Here is a 19,038-nt window from a genome sequence, read left to right as displayed (position 1 = left end):
AATTATTTTTTATGCAGTTTTTACCGATCGCCGCCTGCTTTCCTTAAAGTTTCCCTTTGTCCTTCCTTGCGATTTGGCCCTGTGATTTTTTTCCTTGGGTCGTTCGGTCCTTTTTGCAACCCCCGAAGGATCTGCAGGGAGTTGCGAATTCTCTGCGAGTCCTTGCGTCCAGGTAGCATAGTGTGTGTGTAACGGCATTTTTTGTTCTATGCAAATTTTGTTGTGTGTTTTTTTTCCTTCCCCGATATTAATTTTTTATGCCCCTCGTGCGTGTCCTTATTGTTTTTTTTTTTCGTCCTGGGTTTCCTTCCCCTTCCCCTCCTTCCGTTTTTTTTCTTTCATTTTTTTGGGTGGTGGCCAAGATTTTCCCAAGATACGAAATCGCGAGGGGTGTGGGGTGGAATGGGCTGGGGTGGCGTTTGTGTCACATGTGAGATGTGAGGCAGGCAAAGGTTTTTTTGTTTTCTGTTTTTTTTTTTCGCCTGATTTAGATAGAGGGTCCTGGACGAGGACAAGGACGAAACAGCCGGCGCGCAGCTTCACATTGATTACCGTCGCTTTTTTAATTCAATTCAAACAATGATAAAGAGGAAGATGGTCCTGTGTCCCGGGTTCCGTGGGTCTCGCACCCTAAGACGGGCAATTGTCGTCTTCCCTTTCCTTACTACGATTTTTTTACCTTTACGTATTCAGTTTTTTGTACCTTTTTGGATAATTTTCCCCTGGATATTCACGTTTTCCTGCGCCAGCTTCGGTTTAAATGAGCAAATCTCACTGGAAATGCATTCGTTTTTAACGGAAAATTTATGGCCCACCGGAAGAAGGGTGACCGGTTTCTAGGGGCTTTTGCTCCTTTCAGTTTTTTTTCTTTTTTTAGATTTTTGGTTTTTTGGGTTGGCTGGTTTCTGCGTGTTGCAGATAGAAATCCTGCGGCAAAGACTCTTTTTTTTTTAGCAAAAAAGCATAGAAAGAATATGGAAATTTGATCGGTTTGTAACGGTTTCGTTTTGGAAAATGAAGGAGATTTAAAAAAAAAAGCTGAGGAACCCTAAATTCAGTTTAAGAAAAAAAAAGAAAACTTGTTTCTGTTTTGCTCTCTAAGATATTTCTTGAAAAATATTAAAAAATTTTAAAAAATATAAATAAAGAAATTTAATAAAAATTCTTACTTTACTTTTAAAATGCCCTAAAAAACTTGCACTTTCTTGAGCCCGAAAACCTGTTCCTTTGAGCAGTTTTTCATGCAACCGTTGGTTATCTTTGCCCGATCATCGTATTCTTGACCCTTAACCTGCCGAGAGACTTGCAGGACTCTATTGTTGTTGTGATTGGATTTGTCATCTTCACGCATCGTGTCGGTCGGTCGGTCAAATCAATCAGTTACTTGGGATCTCTCTCGAATATATTTTCCAATATTTCCAACCTCTTTGTGTTTGGGAAAAACGGTTGAGTGGCCCTGGGAGACATTTGCTAATTCCCAAAAATAAGGTGAAACACGTCACTCTGCATAATGGACCCAGAAAAAAAAGAAGGTGAAACTCCGAAATTATGATTATTTCTGTGCCAGTGACAATTATTGTTCGAGGTGCTCCTTTCACGATCATCACGATGATGAAATGTTGTCGGCGGACGTGGACACAGGTCGACTGAAGTCTTCAGGTCCCAAAAGACCGCTCAGAAAAACACACACATCCATAGCATATGGTATCTATACAAGGGACATCAGATACAAAACACGCAGTGCTACAGATACAGATACGAATTCGGTTATACAAAGATACACAAAGGCGCTGCCCAGATGCGAGTGCCGAGATATCGAGTTGCGGGGGCGAGGGACAAAGCCACTAAATAGCTGCACGTTGGACAGACTCGCATCTTGGACATGCCAAACGATTGGAGATCAGAGGAGGAGGTCGAGGAAAAGGAGGAGGGGGTCTGCGACTTGGCGTTTCTCTGGGGAGCAGCGTCATCATTGACACGCAGATTGTGCAACTACAAAGGCGCTTTTCAGGCCAGCCAGTGTCCAAAAGTCCAGGGTGAAAATACAGAGGGAAAAAATATAAGGAAAAAATAAAGAGACTGCGTACAAATTTTTTTTAAATAGAAATTCAAGATGTTTGTTTTATTTTTAAAAGGATTGAAATTCTTTGTAAAACTTTATTTAATTTAGTATTTATATAAATATTTATTTTCAAGAATACATATATTTAATTCTTGATAAAAAAATATTTTTAAATGGAAAAAATACCTTTCGTTTTGTCAACAAATATATAAACAAATATTTAATTCTTGTTAAGATTCAATTAAATTAAATTTTTATTCCATTTCACAATGCATATTTTCTCTCTCTGCAAACGCACACACTGAAAACATTCTTCGCTGACGGCTTTTGTGTGGCAGGTAATGAAAATAGGAAAATAAGCTGAGCGGCGAGCGTATGACGACAATTACTCAAGTGACAACTCCATCAGCGAACGGAGATCTCTTGGTCGTCCGTGGACGGTGGACGTGAACGTGCCCATCTTTTGGCCTCGACTCTTGGACCTGGTCAAAAAGAAGGGGTCTTAAACTGAATGGTTGGGTTGGTTGCTGCTGCCGTTGCCCCATTTCGGATTTACAGACTGAACAACCGCAGCCTCAATGCGGCTGTTTCCCACCGTACGTGTCTCGCATATTGAACGGCTATAAGCTATAGCTACGAAGTACATATAGATCCGAAAGAGCTGAAAGAAAGCCAGGAATGCGGTGGCTATGTGCCACGAAATCGATATTTATGGAGTAATCAGAGACTCGGATTTATGCGATGGCTCAAAAGTCAGGCCAAAGTTGGTGAGTCTAAGTATTTTTTGCAAAACCAGCTATCAATAAATTTAGTAGAATTATCTCCTTGAAAAAAATTAAATAAGAAAATCATTTAATTGCAATGCGCAACATCTGGAGATGCCGAACATCCTTTATCCCATTGCCGCATCTCCTAATGGACTAATGGGCGTGTCATTGCCTACAACACCCACAACAAAAATTTATCCCTCTGATTTATCTGCAATAAAATCGAGGACAACAGGAGCAAAACACAGAGACAACCTGGTGAGCTGCTGACCATTTCCACTGACGATTGTCCTGCGAGGACAATAGCGGCAGCATAACAGGATAACGCCCACAGTAGCAGTGCCACAGATGGAACTATCCCTATATAAACAGAGAAAATGCGGAAGATACAGAAACTACAGAAAAGGATGTGTCACAACAACAGGCACGCACTCACAGTCGTAATCATAAATAAATTGCATTGGGTTAAGACTCGCAATGCGGCCATCAAATCATCAAACCGCAAGTGCCGACGGGCAGTCGGGGGTTAAACTAAGGATTCAGTGGGATAATCTCGGGACAAGTGGCGCCTCGTTTCGCACCGCAATAAAATCTAAGCGCAGCTTAGTCAATGCAATTTACCATAGCAGAGAATATAAGCTATAAGAAGTAAATATACAAAAGATCCTAACAGCTCATTTAATTCCTAATTTAATTTTCAATTTAATAATGAAATATTTTAAATAATTTGTATTAGTTTTGGAAAATATATATACCAAAAATCTTAACAGCTCATTTAATTCCTAATTTAATTTTCAATTGAACCCTTTGGGGTTAGCCCTTTAAAATCTCATCATTAATCAAATTATTTGCAGCTGATAATCGATAATCGACTGGGAATCGAGTGCAACGGCATATCGAATCGCCTGGTGGATTAGATGCATTATTATGTCAGTCAGTTCGAAAATGCGGGCCCAAAAAGGGTTAAACCGAATCGCACTCTACACAAATTATCTAAGCTAATTTCGTTTTACAATTTAATTAGTTTGAATTTCCACATGTCCCGCATATGACCGAATTTATTAGCAACGGGCTGCGCGCATGCGTCTCGCCCCCTTTTTTTTGTTTTTATTTTTCGACTGTTTTCAGTATATTTTTTGGGCTTGGCCGAAGGTCCGGGCTCTTATCGCCGTCTCCGGCTGGATGATTCAGTCAAGGTAAGGCCCGCAATTGGGTCAGGGAGCCACCAAAAACTGGGCCCCAAAGAAATGTACGAGTATGTTGATACAAACCGAAACAAAAAAAAACAGACTTTTGTCATGCGTGAGTGGGGCGTACTCACTTCCGGCCTTCTTCTTATACCGTTCTGTTTTTTTTTCGTACTCATATTTCACGGCTGATTGGGGACACCTAGCTCTATAAGGCCAAAAGAGAGCCAGTCCCTAAAAACCCACAGTTATCTGCAAAATAATAGTTTTAACAGAATAGTTGCCTCTGACAATCCCTTCGATCACTCCGAATCTCTGATAACTAAACTCAAAATGATTGAACAACTTTCGTCTTGGCTGAGAAAAGAATTTGGCTGTTTCAACTGCCGTCTGACGAACGGATTGGGTCTGCTCGGCATCGGTGCATTTCTCTTGGTCCAGTCGAAAAAGTGCCCCAAACGCCTGGATAATTATGGCGTCAAGAGCCTGGCCACCGCCTTTGCCCTGATGGGCGTGGCCCGTTTGGCCGATGTGCAGTTCCCCAAACAGGAACCAAAGAGTGAGGAGGAAATCAAGGCAGCCCCAGCAAAGACCACAAAGGATAATGAGTTCTTCAAAAGGCGTTGAATTTATGGATTTTAAAAAAATTATTAGTTATATTTGTCACTAAAAATTTAAATTAAATATATAAAAAATGTATGGAAATTTTTAACTGAATTAAAAACGGAAATTAAATATATAGGAAATTTTAAATCAATTAAAAATGGAAATTAAAAATATATATGATATATATAAAATAAATATAGGAAATTTCCAATTAAATTAAAGGTATTTTCTTAGGCTTTTGCTATTATTTCGAACCTGGCTGTCTGCTTTTGGGCTAAAGAGAAAGAGCACACGGGCTTGTCTAAATTTGGCATTAATTGCTTGGAAAATGTCGCTCTGCCGCTGCCTGGAAAAAGGGGGCGGCGAATAGAAGTGGGTGGTGCGGGGCGAACTGCACGAGCAGTTGCAATTCCAGGTTGCCAGCAGCGTCTTCGCCTCGTCGTCGTCGTCTTCGTCGTCGTCTTGAGGACAATAAAAGTTCGTGAGAACTTGATGCTTATCGAACTGAACTTGCAGACAATGCCGCAGTGGGCAGCGCGGGATCCAGTCGGCAAAATTGGTTAGGAAAATCGACGGAAAAGCGAGGGAAAAGAGGAAAAGGGGGAAAAGGCGCTTTGATTAGCCTGAAATGGATCAAAATCAGACACCGATGCTCGGCTCGCTCTCAGAATTTCCCACAGTTCGCCATAGCCAGCTGGCCCTTCTTTTCTTCTCTTCGCCAAAAACCGAAAACCATTTTCCACTATTTTTGCACACCTTGTATATATTCCTATACCTCTTTTACGTGTGACAATGCATAGATGTCCTTCTTAATCCTTTTTCTCACGCACCAAAAAACATTTAATAAAAAGCAAAAGAGAGCGGAGATATAGAGGCTGTTCTCAAGCATCCTTCGATCGATGACACGTCGCAAATATTTTGGACAGCCTGCAAAATGCGCACTCATTGTCCTGGCGATTTCGCTACAACTGCCCCTGTGTCCCTATGAGAAAGTCCTGGGTCCTCGTTCTTGTCCTCGTTCCCCTCCTGTCTTTTTTCCCTTCAGGTAGCCAGCCAGCCAGCTATCATAATGATCAGCGTGGCTCTGCCTCTACATCTGCATCCTCATCGATCGACAATGGTTACAAATCCGAATCACGATCAATTCAATTACCAACTCCCCAAGCAGGACGATCTGGCCAGGATCTGCAAGAGGAGGAGCCACGTCACCTGCTCGCCTTTCCCATGACAAATACATTCATATTTTTGCAACTTTTCCGCTATTCGCGGGATGGCTTGCACTGGCAAAAAATGTTATGTTTTAATTAAAATTTAGGGTAAATTTAAATCTTTTCTAATATTTATTTTTTAATTGAAAAATATTTTATAAATTAAAAGAGGGGCAAATAAATAGTAAACTAAATAATCGCTGTTGTAAAAAAAAATATTATTTAAAATTTTTTTTCTCAATTTCATAGACAACTTTTTTTCTTTTTTAGCAACTAATATTTTCTTTCTCTGTAGGGGCTAATCAAGTGGCAGCGGAGGAGCTGCGCGAAGAACATTGTCCCAGGATCTTTTCGCATTTTCCACCGGCGCTGCATTGTCTGCGTCTTTTCTATATTTTCTATACTTTCTATATCTTCTGTCTTTTCTGCTGAAACATGAAGCGGCCAACAAGTGTTTTTTGGGCCGCAGGATGCCGGACACAGAAACAGAAAACATTCAAAAATTCCCCGACACAGGACTCCTGCATATGCGCTTAGTGTAATGGGATAAGCTGAAGGCCCGCTCTTTTTATTATATTTTATTTTATTTCCCTCCATTCCCCTTCCCCGTTTTCCTTTTCCCGTCGTCTTGCAAGTGCGCGATAATGAAATTTTATACTTGTTCCTGCCACTGGGCATTTCGATGGTACTTTGCTGGGAAATTGTGGGAAAATCTTTGTTAATCCCCGCCTGATGAATTCGAATTGTTCGATCGATTGCAGGTGCAGCCCCATTGTTCGATCGCAAAACGAGATCGGCCGCTCGGTTGGTCGGCTGGTGTGAGGGTCTTTCCTAAGCCGGGGTTTTTTTCTGGTCTCGATTTGCACAATTGCGATCGATTTGCCCGCCGAATCGTCGATCGGCTATCAGCGATTAACCGTCGAGCATCTCTGGCGTTTAAGTGGGGAAATACAATTTAGGAAATAATCTAAATATAATTTTCGGCAATTTTCATTTTTTTTATACATCATGATTTTTTGGGAAAAATGGCTAAAAAATTAAATGTTCAGGTTCAAATGCCAATCGATTTTAAATTTAATAACGAGTTCAGAAAGGTAGGACAATCCATATTTGGATCAATATTTCCATTGTGTCGGCCAAAAAACTGTTCTGTTTTTTTGGAAGTTCGGGATTTCGGATTTTGACAAAAATATGAATTTTTTCTTCTAATTTTTTTGCTGTAACTTGCCCAAAAATGGTCTTATACCAAAAATTCAAACTGTTTTGAACAGATAACCAAATAAGGAATAAATCCATGACACTTTCCGGGTGATATTAAAAAAATAAAATTTTCGCCAATTTTCAATTTTTTTATAAGGGGGTACCTCATGATTTTTTGCGAAAAATGGCCAAAAAATAAAATGTCCAGATTTGAATGCCAATCGATAGGAAATTTAACAACGAGTTCAGAAAGGTATGACAATCCATATTTGGATCAATATTTCCATTCTTATGGTAAAAAAACGAATTATTTTTTTGTGAAAAATCAAAATCTGATTTTTTGGCAAAAAATAGAATTTTTTTCTTTTGGTTTTTTTGCTGTAACTTGGCCAAAAATGGTCTTGCATCAAAAATTCAAACTGTTTTGAACAGATAACAAAATAAGAAATAAATTCATGACACTTTCCGGGTGATATTGGAAACATTAAATTTTCGCCAATTTTCAATTTTTTTATAAGGGGGTACCTCATGATTTTTTACGAAAAATGGCAAAAAAATAAAATGTCCAGATTTGAATGCCAATCGATAGGAAATTTAAAAACGAGTTCAGAAAGGTATGACAATCCATATTTGGATCTATATTTCCATTGTTTCGGGCAAAAAATGAATTTTTTTTTGGGTGGAAAATTGGAATCTGGGTTTTTGGTTTTCTTGTTTTTTTGCTGTAACTGGGCCAAAAATGGTCCTACACAAAAAATACATACTGCTTTGAACAGATAACTAAAAAATTACTGTAAAACTAACTTTGATATGATATGGTATAAAATATACTAACTAAAAAATATTTCGTATATTATGATATGATTTCCCCCAAAACGTGTTCTATTGATTTCTCTTCCCGCTATTTAAATCCCTGCCAATTAGAGGCACTTGCTCATTACACTACTCACTGGTTCCTCTGGCTTTTATACCGATCATGTGGGAACCTGGGAACCTTTGGCGGACGCACAATGTGGCGCAAGTGGTGCCGGTGGTGCTGGCATTACCGTTAGACTCACCTGCAAAGAGAAAAGCCGAGCATAAATTATTAATTAAGAAGAAGAAGTGTGGGGAAGGAGGAAGGCTAAGGCTGAGTTACAAGGCGAATTCCAGTGCAAATAAATTAGTGGAGAGGTGGGAACGAACGAACCGAGAGCCACGTGTGCTGCACGCAAGAACCGTTCTTTTTCACCCACCGACTGGTGACCAGTAATGACCTCTAGAGAGCTAAGGGCCGCCACCGATTCCATGTGAATGCCAAATGCGGAATCTCTTCTGTTTTCCGTTTTCTGTTTTCTTTTTTCACACTGCACCCGGTGGATAAAAGACAAAAGAAGTTCGCATAACTGGAATTAAAGCAGCGCCAGCGGTAAACAGCAGCTCGTGGGTAGAGTTTTGGTATCCAGAAGGTGGCGGTGGTGCTAAATGGGCCAAGAGGGGAGCCACCGATCCACCTCCTCGCATGCAATCGAAGTGGACAACCCACTCCAAGAAGCCCAAGTCAGTCACCCCGAAAAAGAAGAAATAGAGGAGCTCCACTAGGAGCTTCCACTAAAACCTCATCAGCGAAAGAGACAATGGTGGGAATATTCTCATATTAAGAAATCGCGCGATCTTCAGCGCCAGATGTGTCCGTGTCCGTAAGTGTGTGTTTGTATTTAGTGCAACGCCAGGTCAGTACACCACCCAGCCACCCACTCCTCCTACGAGCAACAGCAGCAACAGCAGCAACTAGCAACCAGCAACAGCAGCAACTTGCAACAGCAACACTGCTATGTTCATGGCAAATTCGCAACGTGTCGTGGTCGTGTCTTTGTTGTCATGTCCGAGAGTGTAACAAAGACCTCGACGGAGTGCCCCGCCCCCTTTTCCTACCCCTTTTCCTCCAACCGCCCCCGCCAAAGTAGCGCGAATAAACATTCAAGCGGCAGCAACAACAATAATTGCATTACACATAAAAATAAATTGTAATGAACTAAAGGAAGAGAGACTGCTGCTGCAGAAGTGCAACAGTGGCCAATGTGAAAATCGATGCGGAAGCAGCAACACAGAAAGGGCACAGCAGCAGCAGCAAACAGCAGCAACATCAAAAGCAGCAGCAACACCACTTTGTTGTTCGGCTGAGGAATTTCCTCCAATTCGTCTAACTGTAATTTTGTGTCGAGCTCTCTACCTGCTTTAAATATATTTAAATAACACGCCATCAACATGAGCAACAGCAACATCAACGGCAGCAACACCAACAGCAGCAACATTGGGAACACAGCGGCAACAATAAGACAGATTTAAGTTAGGGAATATTTACAGGATATTCAAAATAAACTAAATAATTGTAGGAAAAGGACAAAGGTCCTTGGACTATAAAAAAAAACCCAGTAGCAACATGCAACACATGTGCCTTATGCATATATGTGCATTCGTTTGTTGGACAATTAATTAGCCATGATTCTCACGACCTCAAATTAAGAGAAAAGCCATAACAAATACTAAATGGAAACGGCAGCAACATTAGCAGAAGTAGCAGCAACAGCAGCAGCAGCAATTGCTGCCACAGCAGCAACATTGAAACGGACAATGGACCATGGACAATGAAATGGCCCTAAGAGCTGACTTCCAAGACTTTTTGGGGACGAGTTGCTGGTTGCAAGTTGCTAGTTGCTGGCTGCTAGTTGCAAGTTGCAAGCGCCAGGCTTTCGGGGATTTTTCGGGGGAGAGCATGTAGCCTAGGCTAGCTAGATCTGATTTAAAGCGAAATTAGGAATAATGGCTATGGCCTGCACATGACAAACACACACATATGTAGCTACCTATATATACACTGGGCGAATAATTGGGTGGGAGAATAAAGGGGGAGTGGGTCTGGGTTCAAAGGGAGGCGTTGACAGGCAGCAAATGCGAACAAGACAGTTTTTTTTGGTTTTTCTTCGTCTATTTTTCAGTGGGCAACCAAGTCGAAGAGAAAAAGAAATTATCTCACGGATAATCCGAACAACACATTCAAACTTTTTTCCACCAGCTTTTCCTCTCTTTTCATCTGCTTTTCGTTTCGTTTCATTTCGTTTGGTGGCCTTTCTTCTCGAGCTGCCGTTTCGTTTCTCGAGCGGATTCCGCCGTGGGTGGAGGATGGTGGTCGGTGGACGGAGGACGAAGTGAAGCGGTGGGCAGGTGACGGGGTCTCACCCTTTTGGGACGGGGACGGCCAAAAGGCATTGACAGTGCGGGGGCGCCTCGGAAAACCCAGCTGAAACAATGGCAAACTCAACTCAAATGCACCTGACGGTCGCCCTGTCCAGAGAGGCGGAGGCTGTGGCACACTAAGCGAAAATGTAGCCGAAAATAAATTAGAAGAAATTAGAAAGAATTTATAAGAATATTCTCAAATTTAAACAATTTTAAATTAATTTAAATTTATATTTTTACAGCTAAAATTATAATTATAAATATTTATTTCTCTTTCTTTTGGCTAAATATTATTTGTCTAAACCCCACTCTGCGCAACAAGCAAATTCTTTACAACCAGGCCTTAGCTGTCCCCTAATCACAAAGAATTATTTTTTTTTTCAGTGTGCATACTGGAAAGTGTTGGGATGTCAGCTCTGTGGCTCTGTGGTTGGTCGTCGCTCATTGTTGTTGCAGAAAGCCATTTCGTATTTGCTTAGTCGCGCTGAGAGAAAGGGTAACAGATTCCCACAGTCGGCGAGACAACGGTACTCGGTACTTGGTACTTGGTACTCGGCCAGCAGCAACATCTCCAGCCCAAGAGCAACATCTAGCCAGCAGCAGCAGCAACAGCAACAGCAACAGCAGCAACAACCAGCCGTTGACAACTCGCAGGCCATTGTGCCCATGAATGAAAAGAAGCCAGAGTGTTTCTGTTTCTCCTACTTTTTTTTGAGCTGATTGATGAATGTCAGCCGAAAGTGTGAGGGCAGGGCAGGTGTCATGGGAACCTGTTGGGCGGAAAGGGGGAGGCTTAATACTAAAGACAGCAGAACACTGAAGGTCACCCAACGTGAGAAGCGAGAAGCGAGAGGAAAATGTGGCACACTCTCTCATTCGCATATCTTTTTTAGTAGGCACTGTGTTTGCCTAGCTTCTGGCCAAAAGAGCCTACACTCGAAGCCTTCAATTCCTTCAATTCGAACGGCAGCAAACAAAGGCCCAAGTGACGTGCGACCCACGAGCAACCTGCAACATGCCACGAGCAACATGCAACAGGCAGCGCGGCACACTAACGGACTTGGACTTAAGCAGTCTAACCTACAAATCATAAAAATGAACAGAGAGCAGAGACACCCGAAAAGGGAATAAATAAACAACTCAAATAAATTCGCATGGATGCAAAGTTGAAAGTTGAAGTCGCAGTCGAAGTCAAAAAGTTGAAGTCAACACTTGAGCCGAAAGCCTTGTAACTGAAAGATACTCGTACTTGAAACGATGCGCACTCTGCTCCGCGTGATCGACCGACTGTCGAAGGGGCTTACAAACTGGCGGACGGACAAGCGAGCGGACAAACGGACAAGCTGGCGGACAAAGCGGACAAGCGGACAGAGCGACCTAGGTGCCAGGCATAGGGCATCCATATGGATGAGCTGTTTGTATTACGTTTGAAAGTCATGTTGCAGATACTTTTTTCTTTTTTTTCCGTTTCTCGTACATCTGCATATCTTTGGGGCACCTGCTGCCACCCGCCGACGTTGATGTTGCTGTTGCTGTTGCAGTGTTGCTGCTGCAACAGCAACATTGCCGTTACCATCGCTGCCGCTGTCGTCACTTGCATATCAATGTGGCCGAAAATAAAATGTGACGTCTCGAGGTGCACGATTAAGAGACTGCAGCAGCCATGGGCCCAGGCATTTGAGGCAAGTGCAGATGCAACTCGGATTCGGATTTGGATTTGGATTTGGCTACGTATTCGGATTCAGATGCATCGCAGAGTCGCCCAGTGCGTCGCTTGTCGGCCTGTGACGCAATGCAAGACGGGACTGCATTATAGAATAAACAAAACAGCAAAGTGTACACTGTGAGAAATATATGCTAGCTTATTAAAAAATAATAAAAAAAAAAACCTCTTTTATTTCAAAACTAATTCTGTATTAAATATTTAAAGGTTTAAAAATACTATAATATTTTTTCTAGTGCCACATAAACGATAAAAAATATTGATTAAATCAATAAATAAATTGTAAAATATAATCTTTGATCATATAATTTTTCTTAGTGCACCATAAACTGGCAGATTGCTTAGGGTAACATTGAAAGTGCAGCTTCTCGATGGCGTCGTGTTAGTTTGGTTTGTTGTTTCGGTTTTGTCCATGGGTTCCTTCTATTTTATTTTATTTTATATTTGATTTTATTTTATTTTTGCTTGGGTCCACGACGACGACGATGACGACGACTCTTGCCGTCTGCGGTCTGCGTCGGCAATTGAATTCATTGAATGCCCGACCGACCAACCGTCCAACCAACCGACTTGAGAGTCAACCGCAGAGGCAATCGTTACAGCGGCAAAACAGCAAAACACCAACCAATGTTGAACAGACCAAAAGCCGAGCCTGAGTCGCGGTTGCTTTTGCAATTTGTATTAAGGATTTGCGATTTGCAGTTGAATGGAAAAGGAATAGGGCAGGGATAGCAAATAGGGACACGTCTGCGGTCTGGACGAACATAGCGCATTTAACTAAGGACGGTGGACGGCGGACGGAGGACTCCCCTGTCAATCCAATTTTCGGCTGAGCATTGGCAACATTTGCATTTACACGCACTTGCCGCAAGTTGGACATGCCGCACAGTCCACACACCACACACACACTCGAAAAGAACCAACAGGACAATGAGCTTGCGGCTCATCCTCGCCGCGGGTATCAATCGGATTTGAGCTTGGAAATTTGAAAGCGGCCAAAGGACAATGGCCCAAATGACAGGGTGAGTGGGTTAAGTCCCACGCTCCATTGTGCAGCGAAATGGCAGGCTGACAGGGGATATTAAAGCGTTCGAAGCCGTTTATCCATAGACCAACTAGGGATTATTAGCCATTTACACCCATTAAAAAAATTAAAAATAAAAAAATAATAGCAATTTCTTAAACATGCCAATAAATGTCAATAAATCAGAATATAAAATATAATAAAATATTACATATAATAATAAATAAATCTGAATAAAAAATACATAATCTAAAAATGTATTTTAAATTTTATAAAAGGGCTGTCTATTTTAAAATTGACAATTTTGTAAAATCACAAAAATAATACATCTTTTTTTCTCAGTTTAAAGGTTATGTAGTGTAAAATTTTTTAATATATTTATTAAGCTAGCAACTTAACAGCTTAATTGACAAGCCATAAATAATTGAATATTTTATGGATTTAACCGCTCCACACGCACATTAAATGTTAAGCCAAAATTAAGCATAAATTATTGGCTAACAGTAAGCTGCCTTTGGATTTTGGCCCATGAATAACCACACTCACTTGCACACCCACCGATAATATTTGGCACATACTCGTATTTCGTACATTCGCATATTGTGCACATTTGCAAACTCCACAACCGCCAGCCGCACAAGCTTAACCCCTGACAGCCCCCATTCAGCCGGCTGACAACTTCTCGCCCTGCATTGACACCTTCCAATAATTTTTGGGGGTGGTGCAAGGGGGTGGTGCACAACTAGTGGGTGTGTGTGTGGCATGCAGGTAGCTGCAACGCAGCTGCGATTTGTTTCACTTAGTTTTCGCTCTCGTCGTCGTTGGAAAATTTGCGTACGACGTCGCTGGGATTTGGATTGTGTAAGACATGCACGCAACATTACCACAACTCCACTCCGCCCATTTCCCCGATTTTCCTCGATTTTCACTGCCGATTTTCCCGCTGCTTTTTCCAGCTGCTTTGCTTGGATGTCGTGTAAGTCAGCCGCCGATGACAAACCAACTGCACAGCGAAAAAGAAGGCACTAATCTATGCTTATCCTTAAAATATGACTTTATGTAATATTTTAATAAAGTAAAATAAATATTTATTTAATCGATTGAACTAAAATAAATATTCACTAATTGTAAAAAATTATTTCTAAAAGGGAAAATGGTGTTCTGTTCAATATATACAAATAAAATAACAGGGAAATTAATTTTAAAAAATATTTTATAAAATAAAGAATAAGTTATTTTATTTAAATTTAGTTGGTATAAAAGTTGATAGGGAAAATGTGTTTTTTTCAAAAATATGGAAAATGTTTAAATAATTTTTCTATGTGCTTAAAGAAGAGAACTTTCAGTTAGTTGGCAATTGGAATTTGGGGCAGGTTGAATGCCATTGCCATTCCACGGTTAACGTCCATCCACCCATCCATCCACCCATCCATCTATCCATCCATCAATCTATCAGTCAGCCAGTCAAGGCCACTAATTAGGTGTAGTACCCACCCATCCCATCCTGAACCCCCTTCTGGTTTTGGGTGCAACTGGCCACAACTTTTGCGATGCTAATTAAGCGACGATGCATCAAAGTTGTTCTGGAAAAACCTGCGTTTCGCTGCACGAAAATTCCGATCGGTTCCCAGCAGCCGAGGCAAAGGCAACAGGCAACAGAATTAGGAACACGAACAACTAAACTAAACTACCTGACATCCTCCTCGGACATTGACAATGCGCCCTCTGAGGTTTTGACATGGCTGCTCCATTGCTCTTTTGCCATTGCTCCATGGTATTGAGATGTCATCGGGATTCAAACACACCGACCCGGCCAACAAGCTAACGAGTCTCTTGGTTTTGGACTTACATAATTAGAGGCAACCCAGAAGCAAAAGCAAAAGCAAGAGCAGCCCAGAGTTTGTCCAGGCCAGACGATTACACGCGCTGCCCATGTAATGGGGCCATGTTCGAGCCCATCTGATTGAAATGCCAAAACAACTGACACAGCGACCGCAGCGGCCAAGGACCCGATATTTGTGCACTTAATACCACTCAGCCTGGGAAACTAGGTTGGGTTTTCCTCAAGAGCAACACTCACCTGTAAATATAAAGAAAAGAGAAATTTGGGTATGAGTTGAAGGGTTAATTTAAGGTAAAAAGTTCTATAAAATATATTACTTAACTAATCCAGAAAAAATATCTCTTAAAATTCACCGAAACCTTCCTGAAAATATGAGTTATCCAATTAAAACTAAGTTAATAATAATAAAAAAATCCTAGGCTTTCTATTCTTGTAAATCTTAAATCTAATAACCTACATTTATTATTATAAAAAATCAAATAAGTGTCCTTTTATGAATAAATATTATATATAAAATATTAAATATATTAAATAATAATAATATACCATTATTTTATTAATTACTAATAAAAAAGTGTTGTTTTTAAAATATCCACTCAAAATAACTCTAGATTTTCTATTCTATTAAATCTAAAATTTAGTAACCTTCGCCTTAACTCTTTCTTGGAGTTATAGATATCCTTCTAGTAACCAGAACTTTATTTCAATGAATCCATGAATTCTTCCCATTATCACTGAAAGAGTGGCGAACTTTTACTCGGACCACAGGGCACGAAAGGTTTTTGGCACCTGGAGGGCCCGAAGCTCAGTTCAGTTCAGGTGTGTGTCATTAAGATCCGTTTTCTCCCACGCATTCAGTGTCGGGGGTCTCGAGTCTGAAGTGGCCGCCTGGCCAAGATCTCAAGCCCCCAGTTGGCCCCTAAAAAAAGAGCAGCAACAACAGAAACAGCTAGAAAACAAAGGCAATTGGACCTGGTCTGGTTCAGTTCAGTTAAGATCGCTTTGGTTTGGTTTTAGCTTTAGCCTTAGCTCTACTCTATACATAGTTTCATAGTTCAACCTTAGAGTTCTGAGTTCTCTGGGACCGGTTCTGCGGTTCTTGCGGCTCTCGTTGCTCTGCCTTCGCTCTGCTGTTTGTTTGTTTGTTGCAATAAAATGAAACGTAAATGAAATCTATTGTATTCCATATGAATAATGAGACAATTTTAATAATTTATAGACAACTTTTGGTTAACCGCAATAAGCTAGACTCAGACTTGAAGTCAGACTCAGACTCAGACTCCAAGTGAGACAATGGCTAGGGCTGAAGATTCCGCATCCCCACCGCAGAAAAGAAAAAGAAAAGGGGAAAAAAAAAACAGTTCGATGATCCTACAACTCGGATATGGATATATATAATATATATATGTAGGGTTTCTCTCAATCGTTAGCCGTGATAACAAATCGCGATTGGCATCGCTTCCGATCGATCGCACAGACAAAGGTGAGAAAACTTTGGCCCTGAGGTCTAAAGTCTGGAGTCTGGAGACTCTGGGGTCTGGAATATGGATGGAGGTGGACCAGCCATTCATTCATTCATCCATTCATTCATTCATTGACCGCAAGACCCGCAGGCCAGGCCATCTAGCCCATCGTTTGTAATTGTATCTGTCGCAGCAATAAGTCAAAGTTGTCTCAACTCCCTTTTTATTTTTTCCCTGCTCTTTGCAGAGTTGCAACATTGCAACTTGGTAGTCGGAAGATTGGTAAAATGTAAAATGTGGCCCGTGGTCCAGGGTCTCAGTTACATTTTGGTTACACGATCTTCGTACTCGTATTGGGACTCGGATTCGATTTGCCTTCTGGTTTTGTTTTATGGCCTGTGGCTATTAGCGAGGAAGAGGCTAATCTCCGCCAGCCGCAGGTCGAAATGGTCAGGATGTCGCCGGGCGGCAATTAAATGGCTTCAGGGCACGGGCGATGATGCCACGGGCACAGGTGAGAAGATGATGGTAGGAAAGATGGTTCAGAAAGATGGGTAAGAAAAATAGGTAGAAAGGTAGATGGATAGAAGGAGAGGAGCTTTTTTTATAGGATAAATTGCGGTTGCTAGCTGGCCAAGTTAAGGTATTTAATGATAAATAAATTATAACTGATTTCATTAACTTGAATTTATCTATAAATCTTTTATATTGAAAATAAATAAATAATACTGATATAAAATAATAGTAAATCCAAAGATTTCATATTCATTTTAAACCTTTTTTGCTTTTGCATTTTATAGCAAATTTAAAAGGGTTAAACTTTTCTGTGAATAGTAAAACATTTAAAGTAATTTTGACTATTATTGTATTAAATATTTTTAAACTTTTTTAAAAAAAATTCAATTAAAATCAAGAAATTTATTATTAAATATTATATTTATTTAAATATTTAATAGGAATGAATGAATTATAGCACAAACAGATATTTATTTTTTACTATAATAGCCTCTTTTATAGGTAGTTAGGTGATTGCAAAGTAATATAGTAAATACATTTCCTCCGCAAGCGAACTCTCATTTACCGAAATTGCCAAATGGGCGGAGTCCCAAAAACCGGACTCACATACGCATATAGAAATGTAGGTATGTACCCACATCCCATACATATATATATGAACACACATCCCCACTGACCGCACACGCCCATTCGTCCAGTTCCAGTTCCATTCGGGGCTCCATCTCCCCCTCTCCCTTTTCATTTCCCCAAGCCTTAGTCCTTTTTTGGGCTCCCAACCCCCGGGGGACGTCGTTCTTCGCATCCCTTGTGGACAACACTCAGCTCTCCAGCCAAAATCAATAGCGCCCCAATGTCGGGTTATGTTTGGTTCCCAGGGGCGGGTAAAAGGGGGGCTCATTCTTCTTCTCCTTTTTCGATGGAGCAGCGCAGGTCCTTTCGTTCGGACTCGAACTCCAAGTGGAAGTTGAAGTCGAACTCGGACAGCCGGATGCGACACTTAAACGATGTGCAATGCCGATGAAGATGAGGCAAAGTGGGTGGTTGTGGGGTGGCCTAGGGTGGTTTAGGGTGGCTCCTAGTGAAACCGAGAAACCCGCCAGGGACAGACAAGCCGACCAAATGTGGCCGATGACGTTGATAGTACACGTTCCAGATGCACACACACATATATAGAGGTATATATAGCAAAGATACAGATACATATGTGAGAAAGGAGGATGGAACTGCAGGCGCATCCTTTCGAATCCTTCGAATATCCAGCTTCCTCCCCAAGGCAACAATAAAAACTTGAATTTTGTTGATTTTATTTGCCGGCTAGGAGTTTTTGGTATCCAGCTACGTAGCTCCTGAACCTCGAAAAACCCCCGAATCCCCCGTTCCTGCCTTCCAATCTTTATCCTTGAAGCCTGGCTGGATGGCTGCCTGGCAACGGTTCTCCGGGAATCGCCCAACTTGAACTTTATGCGCTGCGGCTGAGTGATTCGTGTTGGAGTCGACTGGAGTCGAGTGGAGTCTCCTCCTTTTTCCAACCCAAACTTGTATCCACACAAAAGTGGACCTTGGACGTTGTCTGGCGGCGGAGACATCGACTCCATTTTCATTCCCATTCTAGAAACCCATACCAATTCGCAACGAAAACGCCCAACTCCATCTGCAGATGACTAGATAGCACGCGTCGTTTTTGCCACTTATTGGACAGTCTCCAGTAGTCAGTATCCTGGATGCAGGACCCGAGAACCAGAACCCCAGGATGTTATGTATTTGCTGGCCATGTTGCCCCACCGCCCAAAAAAGACGGGGGTTTATGGCCAGACTGCTGACTGCAATTTGGAGAACTTAACCGCAACTGGCAGCGAAAAAGGGGGCGGAAAGGGAAGGGGTCCTGGAGGAGCAGGACACCGCAGGGCAGGACACAAATTGCGAACAAATGAAAGTAGCGAAAACGTTCGACTGGAGCGGCGAATCCGCTGCACGGGAAAAATACAAGATTTTAATTTCTTACAAATATTTTTAATATTTCTATTAACTTAAAAAAATTTTATTTAAACATTTTTACTCGGAATTTAAGCTTTTCTTAAACCTTTATTTATATATATATTTTTTATAGATTATTTTATATTATATCATATTTTCCCTCAGTGCCTTTTCGGTTGTACATGTGTTCTTGTGCCCTGGGTTTTAGTTTCTGTTTCTGTTGCAGCTTCTGTTTCAGCTGCCTTC

This window comes from Drosophila takahashii, chromosome X, assembly GCF_030179915.1.
Source record: "Drosophila takahashii strain IR98-3 E-12201 chromosome X, DtakHiC1v2, whole genome shotgun sequence".
Classification (NCBI taxonomy): Eukaryota; Metazoa; Arthropoda; class Insecta; order Diptera; family Drosophilidae; genus Drosophila; species Drosophila takahashii.
This window is presented reverse-complemented; position numbering follows the sequence as displayed.